Raw genomic sequence first — 9,112 nt, 5'->3', positions numbered from 1 at the left:
GTTTTTGAAAACCTCAAAAGCCATTAAAAGCCCGATGACACACTTCCTCCATCAAGGCCACACCTCTTATCCTTTTAATCCTATCAGAGAGCTCCACTAGTAAGTATTCAAATATGTGAACCTGTGGGGAGCCATTCTTATCCACACCGTCTCATCTGGAAAGAGAAACCTAAACAGAGGAGGTGGCCTATATCAGTGGCCATGTCTGTAAGAGGTCGTCAGATTGATGAACGGTGTGGGAGGACTCACCCCACTTTGGGCGGCGCCATGCCCTAGGCTAGTTGGTTTGGGTAATATATAAAGAATGGCTGACCGTGAACCAGTGAGAAGCAGGTAAGCAGAGTCTCTTCATGACTTTTGCTTCAGTTCCACGTGTGCTCTTGTCCTGAGTTTCCTTGGATGGATCATCATGACCTGGAAGTATGATTCAGATAAGCTCTTCCTCCCCTGACTTGCTTTTGCTCAGAGTGGTTTTTGTTTGTTTGTTTGTTTTTGTTTTTTTCACAGCCACAGAAATCAAACTAGAATGACATTCTTCCCACTTACCTTCTTTTAAATGGCATAACTGATTATGTTTCACCATTCTGACTTGTGTTTGTTGAGGTCCAATAACCTTTTCTTTTTTCTTTTTTTTTTCAGACTCAATTCATTTATTTTTCTTGTATAAAAACCCTTATGTGGTAGCCACAACTGGAGCCTGGGTCCTCTCAACAGAGACTCTGGCGTGGGTTTTCACAGGATGGTCAGTGAATTCCTGATAAGGAGACTTGGTGAACACAGTCTCTTTCCAGACTATCTTGGAGATGGCATCAAAGGTGGCCTTGGCAAAGTTGCCCAGGGTGGCAATGCAGCCCCTGGCTGAAGTGTAGCAGTCATCTATACTGGCCATCCTCAGTAGCTTCGTGGGCACAGGAGCAGAGACAATGCCAGTGCCTCTGGGGTTGGAGATGAGATGCACCAGCACAGAGCCACAGCGGCCTGTCACCTTGCATGGCACAGTGTGGACCTTGCCAATCTTGTTCCCCCAGTAGCCTCTCCGCACCGGGACGATCGAAAGCTTGGCCAGGATGATGGCCCCTTGGATGGCAGTGGCTACCTCACTGGAGCACTTAACACTAAGACCAAGGTGGCCATCATAGTCCCTAATAGCGACAAAAGCCTGGTCTGCTGGCCAGCCCGAGTCTGCTTCTACACTGACATGATTTTCAGAACCTCACCCTTTAGAGATGCACCCAGGAAAAAGTCAACAATCTCAGACTCCTTAATGGGCAAGAACAGGTAGATCTCCTCCAAGGACTGGATCTTCATGTCCTTAACCAGGCGGCCCAGCTTGGTGACGGGGATCCACTCCTTGTCTTTAGCTTTACCTCCACAAGCCCCGAGATCTCGACCACAGCCACGGCCTCGACCACGACTGTGGCCCCTAAGACCACTGCCGAATCCCCCGTGGAAGCCGGAAGCTGCAGCGGCCTCCTAATCCTGGGTCCCCGGGTCCCACGCGCCCTTCCGCTGCAGCGTCGTCGTCCACCATTCGGTGTTTTCCCGAAGAAGAAGAACCTTTTCTTTTCAATTCATCAGTCTCTGGACGAACATAACTCAACGCAAGCTCTATTAACCTCTGTTTCTGGGTTATGTGAGCAACAAGGGTTGCTCCTCACAGACCCTGGCCTTTTGGGTACCATCTTCCTTATGTGAAGAACGGGTAACCTAAATGCTTTCTCGGATATCTCCAAAATCATCTTCCCCCTTTTCCTTTTAAAAGATTTATTTAAGTTTTAAATTTTATTTTATGAGAGTGTGTGTTTGTGTGTGTCCCCAGAAGAGGGCGCCTGATCCACTGGAACTTACAGGAGATTGTGAGCTGCCTGATGTGGGTGCTGGGATCTGAACTGGGGTCAGTAGGACGAGCAGGATAACTTCTGAATCACTCTCCAGTTCCTGTTCTGTGATAGTTTGTGTATGCTCGGTTCAGGGAGTGGCACTATTCGGAGGTGCGTCCTTTCTGGAGTGAGTGTGTCATTGTGGGTGTGGGCTTTCAGACCCGGAAGTCAGTCTTCTGCTAGCAGCCTTCAGATGAAGATGTAGAACTCTCAGCTCTGTCTGCACCATGCCTGCCTGGATGCTGCCATGTTCCTGCCTTGACAATAATGGACTGGACCCCTGAACCTGTAAGCCAGCCCCAAATAATGTTGTCCTTGTAAGAGTTGCCTTGGTCATGGTGTCTGTTCAGAGCAGTAAAACCCTAAGATACATTCTTCCCTTTTTTGAAGGGCAACAAATATTAACAACTGAGTAGTTTTAGTGGCTGATTTTCTGTTCATGGAAGCCCAGAATTCTGGAAACTTTGACTTTCAACCTGTCTCTGTCTCTTTTGGTCTCAGCTAATAGTTTCTAGTGACAGAAGGTTTTCAAAGTCTTTGGGATTCCTGTGTATGTCAGGAAAACTCATGTTATTGAATCAGAATTCTCTACAGTTCCTTTTTGTATGACCCCATCTCCACTTCTGGCATCTGTTGTGATGGAGGGTTGGATCGATCAGAAGGTTGTCCAGGTCTCCTGTGGTGTCGTCTTCAGGGCCGTCTTAATAAATCTCTTCTAATATGGATAGGTTGAGAATTCCCCATATCCTCTGGTTATAGCACAGAGAAAGCGGAGCGCTCCTTCCTTATTCTGCCTGGGGAACTCCTCAGGTAAATATCCAGTTCATCACACACCAGCTCCCCTTCCTACTCACCTAGTCTGACTGCAGTGCAACCAGGCTCTCTCTTACCTTGGAACAAATCGTCTTCTTTCCAACATCAGATAATGTGCTCTACAGTTCTCGAACAACACCAGAGACATCTTTTAAAAATTATTATTATTTTGTGTGTGTGTGTGTGTGTGTGTGTGTGTGAGAGAGAGACGTGCGTGCATGTCATGTATGTGAAGGTGAGAAGACAACATTTGGGAGTCAAATTCTTTCATGTCACTATGGGTTCCAGTTATAGAACTCAGGTTGCCTGGCTTGCATAACAAGACATTTTACTCACTAAATTGTGTCACAGGTCCAATAGGGCCTTTTATAAAGACATCAGTCATTACATTAGGGTGTCCACTGATCCAATTATGACAACAATTTGGCCCTCTTTCTCATTAAGATGACATCATAAGGTTTGAGTTGGGGACAAGAATCTTGGGGGCGGGATACTTTTTAATCTAGTATTCTTATGAATTGATTAAGATTATTTTAGTTTTGTGTGTTTGAATGTTTTGCCTGTATGTCTGTACACTATATGCCTGCAATGCCGTAGTGGCCAGAGGAGGTCATTAGATCCCTTGGAACTGCAGTTACAGATGCCTGTGGGCAGCTATTGGGGAGCAGGGGATTTGATACAGGTTCTCTGGAAGAGCAGCCGGTGCTCTTAACCATGGAGCCATTGGCACAGCCCCATGTGCATTAAATTTTAACTTCTACAGTCCTCTGAAGAATACTTTTGCAATTGTTTAAGCGGAGTCCAAGAGACATGAATTTATTTCAAAAGGGACAATGGCAATCATCTGCCCATGTGTCCCTCTCCTCCCCAGCTGTTGTTTCTATACCATTCATTGTGATCGTCTGTCCCTCCGAGAGTATTTTCGGGACAGTGATCTCTGGTTTATCCCAACTTAAGACTCAGCCTCTTAGGTACTAACATTTTAAATCCTATGTCCTTGGTTTCTGGTCTTCGTCATTATTTATATTTTAGAGGTTGGAGAGATGGTTTAGCCAGTGAAGCACTTGCCTTGTAAAAGCGAGGGGCTCAGAGAGCTATGCCTAGAGTACTCATTGAAAAGCAGTGTGCACACCCGTAATCCCAGTCATGGTGAGACAGGACGCAGAGGCAGAAGGATCTCTGGGGCCTTTCAGGCTAAGTTCCCGGCTAGTGGTAGCCCCTATCTCAAACGAAATGTAGAAGGTTCCTGAGGAATGACACCTTGGCCTTTTCACCTACAGAAAGGTATGCGGGGTGGAGGGAGGAGAGGACAGAGAAGAAAAGAGAGAAGAGAGGAGAGAGAAGAGACGTGTGTGTGTGTGTGTGTGTGTGTGTGTGTGTGTGTGTGCGCGCGCATATCTGCACATGCACCCGTGCAAACACGCATACACATACAAAAATCTTTATTTTACCTTTTCTCCTTGCTCACTGTTTACGTCTCTCATGAGAATAGTCTCTGAGAGAGGAAAGGGTTTACTCCTCATTCTATATTCTTCTAGGACCCATAACAATATCTGGAACACAGTGGGTACTCAAAAGTTCTGTCCAATAATGGGATATGTTCTTATTGAGAGAGAACACGTCTGGGAAGTGGGCATTTAGCTGCTGTAGGCAGGAACCGTTCTTCTTTGAACAAACATTTGCTCTCTCAAACTACTTAGTGAATCTCCAGATGAGGCAGGGTCAGGGCTCCGGATTCCTTGCTTTAAGCCCCATTGGTCTGAAGATTTCACACTTTGGGAAAATAATTGGAGTGGTCAGTGGACTGGAGGTAAGGAATAAAGTAAGAATTGAGATTCTCTGGGGCTGCTGCTGACCCGTGGTTCACTAGGCCACCTTTGATCTATCTTTCCTGGGCCCTGGCTCCACACTCAGACCCTTTCACTTGGGTGTTTAGCAGGTAACCTCATCCTCTCCTGGGCTGTTTCCCTAGGATATGGGAGTTAAAGACAGAAAAGTCTCAAAGAAAACCACTTTGAACTGCTCGGAGGAGGGTGCCGGCTAAGCGGAAGACGTTATTAGTCAAAGACAACTCCTTTGAAAACAGAAATTGCTGTATCACACAACCTCTCCCAACCATAGGGTGGAATTAATGAGGAGTTTGCTCAGAATTCACAGCTTCAAAATGATCTTCCAGGTGGCCAAAGGAAATTTACATTTACACTTCAATCGGAAACCCCTCTGTAGACACCGTGAGGGGGAGGGCTTAATTTTCTGAGATCACAAATGGCCACCCCCTTCTCGAGAAGAAGAGAGCCCCTGATAAAGACAGCCTGGTATCTGGGGACCCTCCTGCTAATTAGAAAAGTGCATCTAATTTCACGGAGTTCAGCTCATATTAATTTATCCTGGGCTTGTTGGTAATGAAGCCATGTGCTTGCTTCTTAAGAAGAAAACATCAGAGAGGAAAAGGATGCGTATGAGTTTGTGCTGCCTACACCCTCTCCCGTCTGCTAACTGAGGGAGTAGCATACAGCTCTACCCGTATCGCCCCATCACTGAGGCCGCACTTGTGACTTCACTGTAGTTGGCCCAAAGTTGGGCATCTATTTTAATCTGACTGTGACACTGGTTGAGCAGTGTCACCAAGCTGTAAGTCATGAGTGTACCTTCAGTGTTGACCGAAACTGGTATAACTATTTCTACAAACAGTCTAATCACGGTCACCCCAACCTCTCATCGCCTATCCTGTCCTGGTGTGAAAGGCCACTGTCCCTTGGCCTTGAAATTCTAACATAGCTAGCATTGAACACATCTACGTTTATCGTTAGAAGCAGGTGGTGAGTGGTGGGCACACACCAGAGCTTAACACTGAGTTCTGTTTTCACGGCCTGGATTTCTGTTTTGCTCTGCCGCACACTTGTGTCATCACATGCTTGTGTCGTCGCACACTTGTGTCATCACACGCGTGTGTCATTGCACGCTTGTGTTGTCTTGGGCATTGCTCAGGTGCTTTTTATTCTCTCTGAGTCCACTGAGCTCTTTGTTCGTGTTTTCTTTAAACTCTGGCGTTTTTGATGAAAGTTATTTATTTATTTATTTATTTATTTATTTATTTATTTTAACACTTTATTTATTTATTATATGTGAGTACACTGTAGCTGTCTTCAGATACACCAGAAGAGGACATCAGACCTCATTATAGATGGTTGTGAGCCACCATGTGTTTGCTGGGATTTGAACTCAGGACTCTGGAAGAGCAATCAGTGCTCTTAACCACTGAGCCATCTCTCCAGCCCAAAAGTTATGTTTTTTTAAAGTCCTGCATTCCTGGGGTTCCTATAGGTAGTGCTCATTGGAGAACACTTTGGTAAGACTGGTGAGTTTTTTGTGAGGCACCTACTGTCTTGGCCTTTCATAGCGTTTGTGTATTTGTGATGAGACTGGGGTGTGTAGGCTTCTGGTATTGGTTGTTTACCTGATATGAGACTCTAGGCTGCCTCAGACTTGACCAGAGCAAAGGATGTGTGACCCAGGCTGGGCCTGGAGTGGGTGGGTCAGGATCAGGTGGGCTCAGCAGATTGCTGATGCACAGATGTGCCACAGGGCCAAGCTTGGACAACGCAACACTTCTGACTCGAGCTGACCGGATTGCTTACTCTGCGGAGGCTTTGGGTTGGGCCTGGGAAGATTTTTTTCTGGCCCCATCTTGGATGCCAGAGCCTCTGGTTTTCCTTAGTTCCAAGTTTGTTCACAGCCCGCTGAGACTAGCCTACCCAGAATTTCATATTTATTTAGAACATGTGGACCTCCGCCAATCTCTAGAGCATGGGTCATACTGATACCTAGGTCAGAATCATTCCATGATGCTGACAGGCTAACGAAGGGAGGTCCAGACAGGCCTCTAGGGGTAGACGTTCCCTTCGTAGCTGGGAAGAAGAGTGCAGAGAGCCCTGTGCAGTAGTTATTCTTGGGATGCTGTAGGACGATATCCACGGAAAGAGACTGAGGGATGTTTGACCTAAACTCTGCAGTCTGGATTTCTCTAAAAAAAAAAAAAAAAAGAGTACTTGGTAGTTTGAGACCCACATTTCCAAATGTCAGCAGAAGTGGGCCCCACTACATGGGCAATGTCTACTGCAGTTTGCCATGGTCCCACTAGCACATCCTGCAGGGTCACTCTTGCTGAGGACAGGACAGTTGGACCTTTCTTCTTTTGTTGCTCTCTTCCTCCCCCACCCGCAGCCTCCCCATTTGCCTTTTTATTGAGCCTTTACTTCTTATTAAACCCTGGGCCGGCCACAGAGAGAGAGGAGGCGGGAGGAAGGAGGGGGGAGGGCTATTGAGTAGCCACTTGACACAAATGGAAAAGCAGGATCTAACTCTCTGTCGCTGAATGACTTGGTCCAGCAAGCGAGACTTTGGTAGCTTGCACAGCCCCTCCCCATACCTCAGACTTGTTTCAGAAACAAGTTGCTCTCTCCACCCTTTGTACCTTCAGGACCCGTGAGGTCCATCCTTACCCAGTGAGGGTGCTGGGGCCTAGGGTTTCAGCAAGCCAGTTGGACAGTGTCCATGTGTCAGGGACAGCTGGGCACAGCCTCCGTGTCCTGGCTGCACACCTGTTGGAAATTATATTTAGAACAGTAAATCTTGGGGAATGGAGAGGGAGAAGCCAAAGGAAAAAAGTGGGGGTTCGGGGGGGGAAGATAAAGCCTAGAACAGGACGTTAATACTGGAGTAGAAAAGCCACAGCCTCTTCTGGGCTGCTCCATAGGGGTAAAGAGGAGATGGTGGGGTTGTGGGCATGGAGTGGGGGAGGGGCAGAGAATCCGTACTGCAAACTGCAATCAGAAAAAAAAAAATCTGGCTGCTGACATGATTGGGGAGTGTCAACTCTGTGCTAGCACCAAGACATCTCCTGAGAACCATATAAATGTATTATATATATACATATATATAATGTATATTATACACACACACACACACACACACACACACACACAGACTGTGTTTTTCCTGTCGTGTTCCTGTGTGTGTGGCAAGTGTGCAGGTGTGCATGCACAAGTGTATGGAGACTAGAGGTTGATGATAAGTATCGTTCTCTAACTCTTTTCACCTTATTTCTTGTGATGTGGTCTCTCACCAAACTTGGAGCTTAGGCTGCGCTGCTGGTCAGCTCCAGGGCTCTCCCCCGCCCCTTCCGAGCACTTGGGCTGCAGACCTCACGCCCACCTTTGTGCCTGGGTTTTTATGTGGATGCTGAGGATCTGAATCCAGTTCCTGATGCTTACATGGCAAGAACTTTGTCTACCAAACAATCTGCTCGGGTCCTAAAAAAACCTCTTCTAGAATTGGGAACCATCCACTGAGATACAGGATAAGAGCTTTGTATTCTCACTCACTTTCCGGGCTCCTGTAGGGGGGAAAAAACCCTCAAATGTTACAAAGAGGGAAAAACATTAAGTGGACTGCAGTTAACAGGCTACAGTCACCTGCATTTCCACCAACTGATCGCCTTAATAGAATATAAACAACCAGAGGGTTTCTATATGCAACAAAGTAAATCCTCTGAAAAGCTGAAAGCAAGTCAGTAGCTTTCTCTTACTACAAATGCTCATCCATTGTGTGGGCAAGGGAGGTGTGAGCTATCTGCATTGAATACCAAACTTATATGACCTTGAGGCCCAACACTCAGGGATTAGAATTCGAGAACTATGCAAATCTGGACCACTGTTAGGACTTCCACTTTAACCTAGCCAGCCAAGACAAGCTACAAGCATAATGGTAAAGCTAATTTAAAGAGACGGTTCTGGTGCAAATAGCAAGAAAGCAGCCAGGTCAGGGGAACAGGGTGAAGGACTGACCACAAGACCTTCCCCCGCAATGGAAACCCCGGGATTGTTTTACAATGTTGCTAAGTGCTATGTGGCAGACAGACTTCTAGCAGAGGGCACAGTTGGAGTCCGGGTAATTTTAGTTTACGAACAGCACATTTTAGTAACCCTCGGTGACTCACTCATTAGCGTAGCAGCAAGTAACCTTCAGTAGACTCAACACATGAGTCACTTGCCTGCAGGAATTAAAAGGCCCTGGCCCTGTAGGTCGTGTTCCTGTGGCCTGGCGGGGAGCCGCAGGCCACTTGTGTACACTGCTCTGACGGGCTTGTCTCTTTCATTATCTGTTCTCCACGTAGCACAGTATCATCAGAAACCTCGGTACCATACCCATCAGCGTACAAACAGACCTTACTGATTTTCACCTTCAAGCCTGTTTCCTTGACTTTATACCCCATCCAGCTATGAGCACAATTCCCTCCTTGACCCTGCAACAAAACTTCTCAAACGAGCTGTTTGTGCAGTTGGCCTCCTCATCCACAGGTTTAATCAAATGAAGATAAATATATATTATATTTGAGAGCTGCAGAGATTTCTCAGTGT

At 46.6% G+C, this 9,112-nt stretch overlaps 1 pseudogene; it reads right to left on the bottom strand.

The window, feature by feature from the left end:
• Positions 1-673: 673 nt before the first annotated feature.
• Positions 674-1,531, bottom strand: LOC116907014 (annotated as a pseudogene).
• Positions 1,532-9,112: the final 7,581 nt, after the last annotated feature.

The sequence above is a fragment of the Rattus rattus genome, chromosome 8, assembly GCF_011064425.1.
Source record: "Rattus rattus isolate New Zealand chromosome 8, Rrattus_CSIRO_v1, whole genome shotgun sequence".
In the NCBI taxonomy this organism is placed as follows: domain Eukaryota; kingdom Metazoa; phylum Chordata; class Mammalia; order Rodentia; family Muridae; genus Rattus; species Rattus rattus.
This window is presented reverse-complemented; position numbering and strand designations above follow the sequence as displayed.